Source organism: Tupaia chinensis, unplaced genomic scaffold, assembly GCF_000334495.1.
Source record: "Tupaia chinensis unplaced genomic scaffold, TupChi_1.0 Scaffold144138_1, whole genome shotgun sequence".
NCBI classification, from domain to species: domain Eukaryota; kingdom Metazoa; phylum Chordata; class Mammalia; order Scandentia; family Tupaiidae; genus Tupaia; species Tupaia belangeri.
Window position 1 is genome coordinate 3,957 of NW_006203993.1, and position 16,328 is coordinate 20,284.

The 16,328-nt window shown below is 39.0% G+C and overlaps 1 protein-coding gene across 5 annotated transcripts in view; it reads left to right on the forward strand.

Moving 5' to 3' along the window:
- The first annotated feature begins 483 nt into the window (after positions 1-483).
- The window catches only part of NCOA2 (nuclear receptor coactivator 2), a 214,212-nt gene continuing 198,367 nt past the window's right edge, over positions 484-16,328 (forward strand). For 3 of the 5 annotated variants that reach the window (XM_006165992.3, XM_027767271.1, XM_006165995.3), the window contains exon 1: positions 484-545. The gene's annotated coding sequence lies outside the window, so the exon portion shown is untranslated. Of the gene's footprint in view, positions 546-7,592; positions 7,697-16,328 lie in introns of those variants that run through there. The other 2 variants (XM_006165993.3, XM_014583174.2) reach the window with 2 other exon arrangements.

Below are 16,328 nucleotides of genomic sequence, written 5' to 3' on the forward strand. Positions count from 1 at the left end.
GCTAACCAAATTAAAAATAACCACCACCAAAAAAACTACTGTGAATTTTATTTAGTACATGATTTTTCTTTATTTATTCAACAAATATTCAATGTATGTTGCAGTGTGCTGGGCACCATTCTGGCCCTGAGAATTCCATGTGGAAATGGGTAGCAAGGGCCTCTTCTACTTTTACTCAGCTTTTAGTCTCGTAGAAAAGGCAAGTAATGAGGCAAGCAGTTAGAGTGTAATGATGAGAACTCAAAATTCGTAGACATCTTGTAATTTACAGTAAAAGATGGCCTTATATACTGCCCTGCACAAATAGAAGTAATGCAGCAGGTCTGCCTCTTGATTTAACCATGTAGTATATTGGAGAGAGATTTTTAATGCCTGTTACTTATATATTAGTGGCAATTAACAAGTATTGCTTGCATCTTGTAAAAATCACCTATTCTAAGCAGGTCAACAGGATTTTATTCATGTTTCATTGTTTGTTTGTATTGCAGATTTCCCTTGGATTTGGCTACAAATTTATAGATCTTCTGCACTGTGTACAGGCACAGGTAAGTTAAAGTGAAATAGTTTATGTTTGGATATTTTGATAACATTTTAAGTAAAATACTTTAAAATTATTCTATTTAGGGGCCAGCAGTTGGCATAATGGCTATGTCCCTGGTCCCATGTAGCCGACGGTGGTTCGAGTTCCGGACCCAGTGGCTTAAACTCACGCCGGGCGCGTGTGCATGCGTGCCCAAGATCCCGAGAGGAAAATGGAGGAGAAAGGATTGTGGCTTGGCCATCCCCCCTGGGGGGTGATTTCTCGCTTTCTGTTTCTCTGTTTCTCTGTCTTTCTGGCAAGTGCATGCGCTCTGTAGCAAAAAACCTCTCCCCTAAAAAAAAAGGGGGGGGGAATCTAATCTATTTAGTACTTTAGAAAAATATGCAAATAAAAATAAGTAAAATTGAAATAAAATGTTGTATACTGTCTATAATTATGATGAAAATTCTTTATGTGTTAAAAATTACATTTACAGGTAAGTTGGCTATCTGTTTATCAGTGGTTAATATATATATTTGGGAATTTACATATACTCATTGGGTGAGTTGATTATAATTTATTAAAATTATTCAGCCTGGCAAAATGTTTACATTTATTTTTATATGCAAAATATTTTAGAGTTAATACTTTTTATTTCTTACCAAACTAAAGTAAAAGAGTAGAAAAGTTATTGTCGATTGTAACAGCAAATCTCAGACTTCTGGGGATAGATTTTTAAAAATATAATGAGTCCATTTTTCTTGTCCAGCTACTCTAAAATTTCTTCTTGACCACTCACCACACAATCCTAATTTATTTTTATCATGTTTATTATTGTGATATTTTCTAACTCATTTCCTACTAGCTTTATGAAAATTTGGGCCATTTCTGTATCGTTCAAAATAGCACCTCTCAGGGCCTCCTCTGTGGCCCAGTTGGTAGTACACTGTTTATATCCCACATAGCAACCAAGGTTAAAATCCCCAGCCTGGGTAGTTTGGTTGTACACAGGTGTCTAAGATCTTCTGGGGCTAGACAACTAGAGGGAGGGAGATGCTGGCATGACCAGATACTATTTAGAATATATTTATATTGAGAGTCATTGAACTCTGCATCTGTATAAATACGAATCAGAAATAGTTCCTTATACTTATTTCTAGATATGAAATGAATTCATACCATGTAGCTAAAGTGTATAGCTATTAAATGCTATGAAAAATTATCTGTGTTAGATATTTTATATATCCAAATATGCAGATTCAGGATAGAATTCAGAGGATAGTTCTTCCAATTTCACGTTTTTGTCACTACCTTCTCAGGTTCTTATGATCAAATTAAAGGGAGGCGTGGTTGCTTCTCACTTTTACTGGCTCATGGTGATGTATTGGATATGTTTTGTGATATAACTTTATAGATGGCAAAGTAGATTGGAAAGTTGTCCAGTTTCAACTTCTAAAACCAAGCGAGTTAAAATTTTCTCACTCCATCGCTGGATATAAAAATGTAGCTTATTGAATTAGTTTTCTGTTTCTAGATTTGGGAAAATTTTTGGCCATTTTCCTGCCTTATACATAGTGATGTTCAGACTCTTGAACAAAGGTACCTGTAGACGTCATATTGAAAGGTGACCACCTATCGGTTGTTTTCTCTGTCCTTGACAGATAGAACTTGACTGTTCTAGGATGTTGGTTACTGCTATGGGGTTACTGGCTTGCTTTCTAGTTTTGTTCTGTAGTCTGTCCTACTTCAGGCATTAGTCTCTCCTTTCACTGTGGTTTTTCATTTGAGAACTCTAAGTGTGACCTTTTTTTTTTTTTTTTAGTAAAAATTTAGGGGTTACATAGCCATTTCTGGTTCACACATATTTTTTTAAGTAGATGATAGTAAAAACAACAGCTAATATTTATTGCTTTCTTACTGTGTTCTAGGCATTATGTAAGTGCTTATTAGTGCTATTATCTTTAGAATAATAGATAAGGAAATTGAGGGACAGATAAGTTAAATGACTTTTCCAAGGTCCTCTTAAGTAGGTGGCAGTTTGCCACTTCAAAGACCTTGACGTAACCACTGGGCTGCATTTTCTGCCTAAATTGCCTTGAATGCACCATAGTTGTGGCAATAGTGTAAAGTCATTTTCATACTTAGAAGACTTTGAAATTAATTTAAAAGTCAAACATTATTTCATTAAGAAGTCTTAAATTTTAATCTTTATTTCAAACTGAACCCTGTCAAATTTCTCATTTGAAATTTAATGACTACCTAAATGATTGAAATTTAATGACTACCTAATCCAATCTGGGATTTTCATTTCATACACACTTTGGGAGCAGGGACAGGGATATAGGGGACAGCCATTTGCAGTTTGTTTTTTTTTTCTATTGTAAACGTGGTACATTATTAACCTATATTCTTTCTTCCTTGAAATATAAAAATATTTAGGTTATAGGGGGCATTCATGGTTCATTGGCCAAATCTCTTTTCTGCAAAGGAAACATTGTTTGAATTATGGTGACTATGGGATTTAGAACCCTTATGTTGGAAGATATTGCAATTTGTATCTCTGGGGAATTTTTAAAAATTATTAAAGAAATGAAATTGTGGTACAGCTTTGAGGTAGATCAGAGTTTAAATAAAATTTTAGCTGTCTTAGCTTATTTTTAAGATTGAATAGGATATAATATATAAAAATATTTTGGATCTTGACAATATAAGACTATAGACAAAATGGTCTTGAGGATGATGTCATTTGAATACGTTTTAAAGTTTTAATGTGAAAACATGATAATAATTATACTTCTTCAGGCTTTCCAAAAGGACTATATCTATGAGTCTAAATGCAAATTCCAGATTTGAATCTATGGAAAGCGAAATTCTGTAGTTTGAATTAAAAATACAAAATTATTTAACAGACTGAACTATGCTTTGAATCTATAGCTAGTTCAGTATTTCCATTCCTGTCTCACATTTTAAAAATTTTTAAAGTTAGCCAATAAAATTTACTTGACATTGATAATCAAAACAGGAGCAAGGGCTAGATAAATCTGCTTGACAATATAGCCTTGAACTGTGATTTTTCCCTTTACTGTAGAGAGTTTAACTCCTTGTGGATTTACGTAGACTTTGTATTCAGTCGTGTATTTTTCTCCATGCTGGAAAATTTGGGCTGGATAGGGTGAGGGTGGCTGGGAGAAGCATTGCTCACTGTTTGCCAGGAACAGCACAACTCTTCATTAGGGAGAGAAGTTCTCCATTGTTAGTCCACATGGTGTACTCACGGAGTTCTAATGCCATTTAAGTTACTCACTGCTACATAAAGAAACTACCTTAAGCATATCAGAGCCTAAGATACGTTTTGACCATGTTGAATATGATATGATCAAAAGTACATTTCTTTTTTGTTTTTTATTAAAGAGATTTTTTTATATAGGGGATGTGCACTCACTGGAGAGACAAAAAGCAAGAAATCACCCCGCAGGGGAGATGGCCATACCCCAGTCCCTTCTCCTCCATTCCTTCCTCGGGATCTTGGGCACACATGTACATGTGCCCGGCATGAGTTTTAAGCTGCTACGTTTTGGATTCAAACTGCGGTCGGCTATGTGGGAGTCCAGCGACATAACCATTACGCCATCTGCTAGTCCCCAAAAGTACATTTCAACGACTATTTTTTGGATTTTGCATCCTTGCTTTGTTATAGTGAGAGGAGATTTCTGACTTCACTGGGAAATGTATAGATTCCCATGAAAATAGACAGCTTGGTGAGCCGTAGAAATCAGATTTTAAGCACTATCTTCTCAAAATAAATACTAATCTGAACTAAAATTTTGAAATATCTGCCTTATACTTTAGGCAAAATCTGTTTAATTATATTCCTACTTTCGTGGTATTTCCTTCAGCGTGTTAGACACTGATCTGGAGAATAACACGTTTTTGACAGTTGACAAAATGCCTTCAGTCATTTAACTGTTCCGAATACAATCCCGGTCCTAGTCCCACAGAGTAGACTCCTGCGCTTGGTAACGGAGGATGACCCGCCGCCTTAGGACAGTCTGGCTCGCTGTTGGGCGCAGTGTTCTTCTGGTGGGTGTTTCACGGAAAGCCATCACTTGGCACCTATTTATCTGACAGGCCAGTTTTTGATTTTCCCCTTTTCAGCGCACACCTCAGTGTGAACAGATTGACTTTCTTCTCCATTAACCTAAATTCCTTTAGCACTGTCAGCCTTCCTTTCTCTCTCCCCACCTGTCTTTACCTTTGGACCATCTCCTGATCAGCCATCCCTTCTTTCCAGTCCTTTCTTTTAGAAATATTAGTTGTTTCTAATGCTACATGTGCCGAGTGCTGTGGAAGATGTGTAGAATAAAGACCAAAACTTATTAAGAAGGAAAAGGACTATCAATGCCAAGGTTAATTTCCTGTTTGGTACTTTTATGTTGAATTTTGGTTTTCTGATTTTTTTTATTTAATTAAAAAAAAAATGGGCATCGAGTCCTGGGTTGTATGTCTGTTCCATGTCCCAGTCTACCCACGAGTAGAGGCTAAGTACTGTAGTACACGTGTGCTCTGGGGAATGCACACTTTTTTTTTTCTCTTTCATTTAGAGTCTTGCCATAGAGCATGTGCACTTGCTAGAGAGAGAAAGAGAGAGAGAGAGAGAGAGAGAAAGAGAGAAAGTGAATCACCCCGCAGGGGAGATGGCCATACCCCAGTCCCTTCTCCTCCATTCCTTCCTCGGGATCTTGGGCACACATGTACATGTGCCCGGCATGAGTTTTAAGCTGCTACGTTTTGGATTCAAACTGCGGTCGGCTATGTGGGAGTCCAGCGACATAACCATTACGCCATCTGCTAGTCCCCAAAAGTACATTTCAACGACTATTTTTTGGATTTTGCATCCTTGCTTTGTTATAGTGAGAGGAGATTTCTGACTTCACTGGGAAATGTATAGATTCCCATGAAAATAGACAGCTTGGTGAGCCGTAGAAATCAGATTTTAAGCACTATCTTCTCAAAATAAATACTAATCTGAACTAAAATTTTGAAATATCTGCCTTATACTTTAGGCAAAATCTGTTTAATTATATTCCTACTTTCGTGGTATTTCCTTCAGCGTGTTAGACACTGATCTGGAGAATAACACGTTTTTGACAGTTGACAAAATGCCTTCAGTCATTTAACTGTTCCGAATACAATCCCGGTCCTAGTCCCACAGAGTAGACTCCTGCGCTTGGTAACGGAGGATGACCCGCCGCCTTAGGACAGTCTGGCTCGCTGTTGGGCGCAGTGTTCTTCTGGTGGGTGTTTCACGGAAAGCCATCACTTGGCACCTATTTATCTGACAGGCCAGTTTTTGATTTTCCCCTTTTCAGCGCACACCTCAGTGTGAACAGATTGACTTTCTTCTCCATTAACCTAAATTCCTTTAGCACTGTCAGCCTTCCTTTCTCTCTCCCCACCTGTCTTTACCTTTGGACCATCTCCTGATCAGCCATCCCTTCTTTCCAGTCCTTTCTTTTAGAAATATTAGTTGTTTCTAATGCTACATGTGCCGAGTGCTGTGGAAGATGTGTAGAATAAAGACCAAAACTTATTAAGAAGGAAAAGGACTATCAATGCCAAGGTTAATTTCCTGTTTGGTACTTTTATGTTGAATTTTGGTTTTCTGATTTTTTTTATTTAATTAAAAAAAAAATGGGCATCGAGTCCTGGGTTGTATGTCTGTTCCATGTCCCAGTCTACCCACGAGTAGAGGCTAAGTACTGTAGTACACGTGTGCTCTGGGGAATGCACACTTTTTTTTTTCTCTTTCATTTAGAGTCTTGCCATAGAGCATGTGCACTTGCTAGAGAGAGAAAGAGAGAGAGAGAGAGAGAGAGAAAGAGAGAAAGTGAGAAATCACCTTCCGGGGGCATGGCTACACCACAGTCCCTTCTCTTGTGATTTTGGGCACACACGCCCAATGTGATTTTCTTTCTTTTTTATTTTTAAGAATTATTTTATCTAACCATTTATTTATTTACTCACTTATTTATTTTAACGTGACCAGAGAGGGATATATATAGAGAGGGAAAATGAGAAAGCAAGCTGCCAGGTCCATGACTTGATCCACGGTCAGCTCTGTGTTGGTTTTTAAGCTGCCAGATGCAGGGCTCTAAATGCTATTGGCCATGTGGGATTCCAGCACCTTAACCACCTGAAGCACCACGCTGCTGCACATAGGTTTTGAAGGGTGTCAGTTAGTGAAATGGACCCAGTCACAGATGCTAATCACTGTCACTTTGATCGATGGCATTCTATATCCATATGGGTAGATAAGCAGAATGCCATTAGGAAGCATTGTCCACTGCTGACAAATACATCCTAAATAGGGGAAAACCTGAGTTTTTTTAGTTAATTCAAGTCCTGAAATTACAGCATTTGTAACAGTAATTTTAAAACACTTTTTGGGGGCTGGCAGGTGGCGTGGTGGTTAAGGGCACTGGACTCCCACATGGCCAACTGCGGTTCATGTCCTGGACTTGGTGACTTGCTTTCCCACTTTCTCTCTTTCTGTCCCTCTCTCGTCATATTAAAATAAATAAAATAAATAAAGTTAGATAAAATAATGTTTTAAAAACAGAACATTTTTTTAGTCCAGCTTCTTCCATGGCGTAGTTGGTAGATACTGCACTGCAGTGCCGGAAGCCGTGCGGCCCACTATGGATTTGCATCCCCAGCCTGGGTGACTTGTGACATGGTGGCATGTGTGTGTCCAATATCTGAGGAGCTGGAGAGCTGGGGCAAGGGGATTATGGTGTGACAAGACTTTATTGAGAATGCTACTTTGTGTCCCTCTCTCTCCCCCTTCCTTTTTCTTTTTCTCACATATGGCTAGGCACATGTAGTTTAGTTTATTTTTATAAAATGAACTTATAAAACCAATTTTTAATCAAATGCATAAGTATGTTCTTGGAATATGAGAGAATCAATTTTTAGTATAGAGCTACTTTACTATGAGAGCACATTTTTTTTGGGTAAATCGCATCTTCATTGTGATTTCTGTAGGCATAGTCTGTATTCTTTGAGAAGACTCAAGATGAAAGTGTTACCAGTCTGTGCCTTACTCGTGTAGATCCAGATCCTTGGAGATACAGGTGTTAGAGGAGGCGGAACTGGTGCCTCAGTCTTCTGAGAACGGTAGGGTGGGCCGTGATTTATCAGCTTTGCTCTTCTGTACTGGAGGGCAGGAGCATAAATGGAATGGGAAAAATGATTTGCAGATGAACAGAATGTCTGTTTTCCGGTCTCTTTTTGTTATTGGCTCTTAGATTTCAACTAAAACATCTAAGTACTACTTACCTGGACAGTGGAGTTATTAGCTCTTGGGTTGATGATAAACGAAACTTGACATAAATGTTACCACAGGAAATTTGGACTTCCGTGGCATTTGATTTAGATTGATTAGTATTTCCCCCACCCCCAAGGTCAGCAGTTCACCTACCCTTTGGATGCAATGTGCCACATACCGGGTTGTCGGAAAAGTCATGACGCATTCTGTCTCTGTTTTTCCCTGCAAAAATATGTCTTGACTTTCCTGACAATGCAATATATGCTGTTTTCCAGTAGGTGCTAAATTTTGAGTCAGCTGACTTTGCCAGAGACCCCCTAAAGATAATCAAATCAGGCTGCTTCCATGAAATACTTCATACATTGCTTTTCAAGGTCAAATCCCTGTGTGTCAATCTCGACTAGTTATAGCGTCAAGTTACAGGAGATAAATTAAGCACTTTTCCATATCCGTAAAATTAAGTAGATTTCTTGTTTTTGTTGTGATTCTTTGCATTTAGATATACGCATTTCCATTGTGACTTATGTTGCTAGCTTGAGACTCGGTGTAACCAGAGAAAATAGGGAAGTTAACAGGAAGCTTTGCAAATTGTGATTTTTTTTTTCTTAAACCTGATTCCATGAATTAGGTTGTCTAAATGTTGTGTTTGATGTTTCCTGAGTGAGTCGTGGGTGTCCACAATTAATGGAAGTGTCCTTTTTGGCCTAGGCACAGCCACATCTCTGCCTTCTCATCCAAAAAAGAACAGAGGGACAGTGACAAGTATGGCACATTTAATAATGGTTAAGAGCAAGTCAAATGTATAATTTAAATGTATGTGTCAATTTTGGAGGATCTCGTAACCTCATGTCCTCCATGTGGGGTGCTTTTGTGATGGTCTGCAGAATTGTTTGTCTTCCCTACTTTTTTGAAAAATAAAATTGAGGGTCCAGCAGTTAGGTAATGGCTATGTTGCTGGACTCTCACGTAGTTGATGACGGTTCAAGTCCTGGACCCTGCGGCTTAAACTCAGCTGGGCGTGTGTGTGTGTGTGTGCCCAAGATCCCAAGAGGAGAATGGAGGAGAAGGGATTGCTACGTGGCCATCCCCCCTGAGGGGTGATTTCTCGCTTTCCATCTCTCTGTCTCTGTCTTTTCTGGCGAGCGCACATGCCCTACAGTGAAAACCTCTCCCCCCAAAAAATAAAAATAAATAAATAAATAAATAAATAAATAAAAAATAAAATTGATTAATTTGAAGACTTCTTTAAAAAAGAAAGTCAACAGATTTGGCCCCTTTGGTGCCAGTTCCATGCATTTTGTAAGTAAAATATCATACCCTTTTAATTTTGTAGCTTCTACCTAAGGGCCTGGAAATTTGCTACCTACTAGTATCTCAGAATCCCAGCGTGGGTTATCCTGCCTCCCTGAAAAATAAGAAAGGCTGGAAGAGCAGGGGCGTGCTGGACCCACGTAGACTGCAGAGTGGGGAAACTTACACAAAACCTCCTGGCACTGCTCATGAGGCCCGATACTTTAAAGTCTTTCTCTAAACTGGAAATGATTATCTTTGAGAAAAAAGTCACAATTATTGAACTGATGACGAAATTATCACAGAGAACATTGGCCAGAGACAACAGCTGATCTCCAAGTTGCATCCCATCCTTTGCCATTAAAAAGAGATTTGATCTAGATGACTTTCATTGGATAAAAGTCATAACATATTTTTCCTGTTTTTCTGTGAAAAAACGAGTCTTGAATTTTCTGACAACCCAATATATGTTATTTGTTTGTTTTGTTTTGTTTTGTTTTGTTTTGTTTTGGTCACTGGGTGCAAGCACCCACCAGAAAGAGAGAGAAAAAGGACGAAAACACAATCTAATGGGGCTTAGTCATGTTGCAATCCTTTCTCCATTTCTACATCCCGTAGGGATTTGGGGCATGCACACACACATGCCTGTTGTATTTTTCAAGTCTGCAGTTCTGAGATTCAAAACACCACAGTAAGCCATGTTGGATCTGGTTCCCTTACCCTTTAGGCCATGGGTCTGGCCCTCTATGGTAATTTTATTATGGTCCAGAAAATAACTTCTGTTTATTGGGTTATAAATAAGTGTGTGAAAATTGAACACGATTTCTTTTTTTGGAGAGGTTTTTGCTATAGGGCGTGTGCGCTCGCTAGACTTACAGAGATAGACATAGAGACAGAAAGCGAGAAATCACCCCCCAGCGGGGATGGTCATGCTGCAATCCCTTCTCCTCCATTCTCCTCTCGGGATCTTGGGCATGCATGCACACGCGCCCGGCGTGAGATTTAAGCCACCAGGTCCGAGACGCAAGCCGCGGTCGACTACGTGGGAGTCCAGCGACATAGCCATTACGCTAACTGCTGGTTCCTAAAATTGAACATGATTTCAAACTGATATATTTTGAAAACTGTGTCATGGTTACTCATACTGTTATATTTGAATAGACTAGAAATGTAAAATTCCTTTGACTTAAACATCACTTGGACAAATTATTTGGTTTTAATAGTCTCTTATTAATATATACAACAGTAGCTCTTGTTTTATTAACCTGGTAGAATTTAGATTTTTTAGATTTTCTTTGTAACTAGATGCTTTGGGCTTATTCAGTTTTTCTCTAATGTGGAGGTTAAATGTTTCATACTGCTGCTGCTTCAAAATATCCCCAAAATTTCATAAGGTATCTCTATTGTCTAACATGTAAATGATTAATTCTTGGAGTTTGTTCACCAACATATTTTCTGTTGAATAGCAAGGTTGGGTTCAGACTTTCACTTTATATTATCTTTTGAAGATATTAAATGATAGCTTTTTGTAAAATACTGCTGTTGTCTTTTAAATATACTATTAATTTAACATACCCTCAATGCGAAAGCTTGCTGTTTTAAACTATAATATATATACACCATGTTTATCTATTTCCAGTATTCTCATTTTCTTCCTCTTATTTTTAAAGGGGAAAATAAAAAAGATCTTCCCCTTTCCCTCCAGGGGCTCATCCCCAGAGCTGGTCCGTCCTGGAGCCCAGGGCTGACTGCAGCGCTGGGGTCAAGCCTGTAAGGTCACCTGGTCCCTGGACAACACAGAGCCATCACCCCAGAGCCAGGCTCTTCCTTACTGCTTAATATTTTCACACTCTTAGGATTAAAAAATAAGAGACACTATTCCAATCATCTGCTGTCTTTGGCTTAATCTGGTATTTCTACTTCCATGTTCCTGTCAATTAAATCATTATTATTTTAATGAAGTCCCTCTTAACTAAGGGTACTGTTTCTCCCCGAATTTCAGGGGCTGGTTATGAAAATAACATACCTGGTCATTCTTTTCTGTATCATGATGAAGTTTCATGAGTTACAGTGTCCACAACTGGTTGGAAACAGAGATAAATATATTGTGTCGTCAGAAGAACCATGACATATTTTTCCTGTGCAAACATGCATCTTAACTTTTTCGGTGACCCAGTAAGTTAACATGAAAGGTAGAGAGGAGAGGCTGCACCAGCGTTTGGGCTTACTCTCGGCAGGGCAGTGCTCGGCCTTTCCATGTGTGATGTCGTTTTAAATTCTGGATGAATCCTTGGTGTCAGGATGTGAAGTATGTTGTGATTGTGTCTAAATCCTCTTTGAAGTACAGACTAAACCTCTTTATTTTCAAAGCATTCGAATTTTACATCCTGAGCTTTATTGTATATAGTAAAACAGAACTTTGTGTTTTACTACTCATCTGCTTTTAATTGAATCTTGTAACAATTGTGAAGACATCTTGTGCCTTCTGCTATATTAGTCAAGTGGAAAAAATGATTCTGATTCTTGAAAAGGAAGGGTTTTCTTTTTTCCCTCTTTAAGTTCCTCTATCATTTCTTTCATGAGAAAGAGGGAGATAAGTACCTTCAACAGGATCGTGTCACGATCTTCCCAGCCAGCCAGGAACACAGGCGTGCGTGCACACACAGTGTGTACTGGTCAGCCTGGGAGCCACACCCCGCCCCGCGCCCTGCAGACAGCTTCCAGCACTGTAAGCTCCCTCCATCTGTGGCTGGGACCCGAAAAGGACAGTTTTGATTACCTGATTCCCCTCAGATGCAATGGAATGAGCTTTGGAGAAGAATATGCTCAAAAGATATATAAATGAGGGGAGGGAAGGAAATCAAGTAGAAGTATATTATATTAAATGTTTTTCCTTATGTAGAGCAACATGTCAGGTAGGCACTTTCATTGTTTGTTTGCAAAACATTGTTAACGTTATAGCTGCCCATAATTACACCTGCAACTTAAATGCTTCGTTCGATATGTTAAGTATATAAGCTTATTTTATTTAAAATAGCATTATTACATTATGAAAAATTAATAATAATGATAGGACTCAAAACAGGAAGAAAATATGGAATGGATACAAGTAAGACATGTGTGTTTAAGTTGCTGTTTAATCAGATGTGTAGTTCACTTACTTTTTTTTATTAAATTTGGTAGTTTTAGGACAATCAAGTTTTAGAAGAGAGACATGACTGTGAAACCTATTGTCAACACTAACAGTATTGTGGTCACATGCCACTGGGGGGGGCACTTTTTCTCTCTTTCTCTTGCTTTATCTCTGTCTCTTGTCTCTGGTGAGTGCACACACTCTCTGGCAGTAAGTTTAAAAAATAAAGAAATTGGACCAGCAGTAGTCGACCACGGTTCGAATCCTGGACCTGGTGGCTTAAACTCGCACTGGGTGCGTGTATGTGCGTGTCCAAGATCCCTAAAGGAGAATGGAGAAGGTATTACAGCATGGCCATCCCCTCGGGAGATGGTTTCTCTCTTTCTGTCTCTCTGTCTCTCTCTGTCTTTCTGCCAAGTGCATACGCCCTATAGAAAACCCCCAGAGAGAGAGAGAGAGAGAGAGAGAGAGAAAAGAAAGAAAGGAAGAAAGAAAGAAATTATAATCTGCTATTAATTAATGAACGAAAGCACAAGTCACAGAAATTATAAGCTGTTTTCGTGGCTTTAAATGAGTTTACACATAGAATGCATCGAATAGCATTTGTGTTTAGGTTTTCTGTTAAGATAGTCATTTTGTTTTAAAAGATAGAATGCAGGTTAGCCCACTTCAGTTTTCAGGGTCCTCTCTTTATTTTTTATAATGAGTTGATTTATTCTATCAGCTACAAAGAGAGCATTCCTTTTTGCCACAATGTGCCCTCAACCTCAGCCAGCTCCAGACCATGGGCACACACATGCCCGGCTTACTCAGGGAATTGTCTAGATACAAATCTAGAACATTCTCATGTGAGCAAGCCTTGCGAAACCTTGTGATTTTCCTGCTGTGCTACTGTCTATCCCCATCATTATGTTCCTTTATTTAAAAAATAACTTTCTAGCCATATTAATCTGAAAGAAAGAAAGAAAGAAAGAAAGAAAGAAAGAAAGAAAGAAAGAAAGAAAGAAAACCTATATGGGACCCTGTCACACAATAAGAAGAAAGTCTTCCATTGAAATTTAGGAAAGATTTCATTTTAAGAGTAATTGACAGGATGGACCAGCAGGTGATATAATGGTTATGTTGCTGGACTTCCATGTAGTTGACTGTGGTTCAAGTCCCAGACCCCATGGCTTAAAATTCAGGCCAGGCACATGTGTGCATGCCCAAAATACCAAGAAGAGACTAGAAGAGAAGGGATTGCATTGTAACCATCCCCACGGGGAGGGGGGGGTAATTTCTCACTTTCTGTCTCTCTGTCTCTCGGATGAGCCCACATGCTCTATAGCAAAAATCTTTTTGTCTAAAAAATAGTAGTTGACTAGAGAATCCTTTCAGTTACTTAAAAAATTAGACCACACTCCCTCTCAGATTTACTAGTTTTTAAAAATTATTCATTTAAAAAAATAAATACGTGTGTGTGTGTGTGTATGTATGTATGTATGTATGAGGGCCCTTTAAAAAATTATTTAAAAATGGAGTTAAAGTTCAGATTTTATTTAAAAAAGAGGAAATATTGAGTTGTCCAAAAAGTCATGACACATTTTTGCATAGAATAAAACGTGAAAAAACACGACATGATTTTTCCAGCCACCCAGTAGAATTTCTTGAATAAGTTTTTCATGATATTCATTTTCTTTGACCTTCCTGAACACCTTATAACTCACTATACTGCAGAATCCTTGGAAGCCCTGAGCTTGTTTTCCTACAACTAGACAGCCCTGTCAGGGGTCTCCCATGAGAGTCTAATGCCACCACTGATGTGATGGGGGCACAATTCGAGCAGGCGTGGGCGCGATGGGGAACGGTGGTAAATACAGCGGAAGCTTTGCCTGCAGGCATCCTGCTCACCTCCTGCTCTGTGGCTCACTTCCCAACAGGGCACAGACAGTAGCCTCCCAGTCCCGAGGGTTGCGGGCCCCTGACATAACTTTGTAACCTGATCAAATGTGTGAAATATGCCAGCACAGTTTCTCTGTAATCCCTGCCATTCCTTAAGTCATTGGTTAAACTGACTTTAAAAGTTTAACTTTGAGTCTTTATGTGTCACACATGGTTATTAAGTCTCTTGAAAAGTTTGTTTTCACATTCTTTGTAGTAATGGCTGGACCATATTCTTTTTGAACAGAACAGGAAAATATTTCTATTAATTAGAATATAATAGTGTTTTGGGGCCTGCAGTTAGCATAATGGCTAGGAAGGTAGTTCCTCAGTGTGAACCTGGAAGTATGTATTTTCAGTCTCCTCCTGTTATAACATAGGGCCTTTTTTAGGGATGCAGATAAAACTTAATTAGGTGAGGAACCAGCATTTGGTGTAATGGCTATTTCGCTAGACTCCCATTTAGTCAGCTGCGGTTCAAGTCCCGGACGTGGTGGCTTAAACTCGCCGGACGCGTGTGTGTGTGTGTGCGTGCCCAAGATCCCGAGAGGAGAATGGAGGAGAAGGGATTGTGGTGTGGCCATCCCCCCTGAGGGGTGATTTCTCGCTCTCTGTCTCTCTGTCTTTCTGGCGAGTGCATGCACCCTATAGCAACCCCCCCCCCCAAAAAAAAAACAACACCTTAATTAGGTGAAAGCCCTAGTTTGTTTTTTTATTAATAAGTAGTTATTATTGGTGGGATGGCAGCAGTAATTTCCCCTGTATAAGGGAGGTTCAGGAATTTCATGGAAAATGGCTATCATGAAAAAAGCTATGCATGGATTTCTTTTTTTGTACCAAAATAAACTTGTATTTTAATTCCATTTTTCCACTTTTTGAAGTGCTCCATTTATATCTTTTTAAATAAACAGTATTTTTAAATTAGTGAAATCTGAACAGTAGATGGCAAAATGGTTACATTGCTAGATTCCTATATGGCCGATCATGGTGTGAGTCCTGGACCCAGTGGCTTGAAACTCACACCGGGCACGTGTGTGTCCATGCTCAAAATCCTGAGAGGAGTCTGGAGGAAACGGGATTGTGGTGTGGCCATCCTCCTTGGGTTTGATTTCTCACTTTCTGTGTCTCTTTAGCAAGTGCATGTACCCAAAAAATCTCCCTTAAAAAGAAAAAATCAGTAAAATCTGAGGAGAGTGGCCTCATTTTTCAGTTGGGTCTATACTAAATTTCTGAAGCAGTTACAATGCACACAGTAGCATTGGAAATGTTTTTGGTGTATAGAAGCAATAGACGGTACGTGGGCATTGGTCCCACACACATCTCACAGTGCAGTAGAGAAGTGGCAGACAGTCCTAAGTTACAGACTGAGAGGAATTGTGTCCTAGGTATAGTGTGGGAAGGGTGGTGTGCTGGGGCCCAGAGCTGTCCCGTCCCTCGACACTCATGGCCTTATGCTTATTTTACTCCATAGCCTACAGTTCCACGACTGTGACAACAGAAATATTTAGAAACAAAACACAGAAATAGGGACATCTTTTGTTGGTGGGGCTTATGGGACAGAATAAGGGAAAAGGACTTTCGGTTACAGTCCTAGTTGAAAGTGTCTTGAGTATATGGGCACCTAATGATGGCTCCTGAATTCCACATTTAGTCGAGCTACATTGTAAATTTCCCTGCTAACTGATAGGGGAGAAGTCCATACACCTGGGTATTTATAGAGCCCTCAGTACATTCTTACCGACTTTTAATTTTCTTACTAGCACTCAATTTATTATGCTGGTATGTTCTCTGAAGAACACCTCTAGTTGAACGGATGTAGAAGGTAGTTGAGCATGAGTCTAAAAACTCTTGAAAATGTCAGGCTACTATAAGAGCATGTCCTTTTACAAGTGTTCCGTTCCAGGGGCATCAGAGGGAAGATGAGAGAAGGTCCAGTTTTACTGAGCATCATGTGGAAAGCCTACCCAGTGACCGTTTTCTTCTCTCTCTTTTTAAGAAGAATTACTGGGTTGTCTGGAAAGTCATGATGCATTTTTGCATAGATTGAAAAACATAGACAAATATGTCATGACTTTACTGACAACCTAATATTCATTTAATTTTATTTTTAAATTTGCTATGAGGCACATGTGCATTCA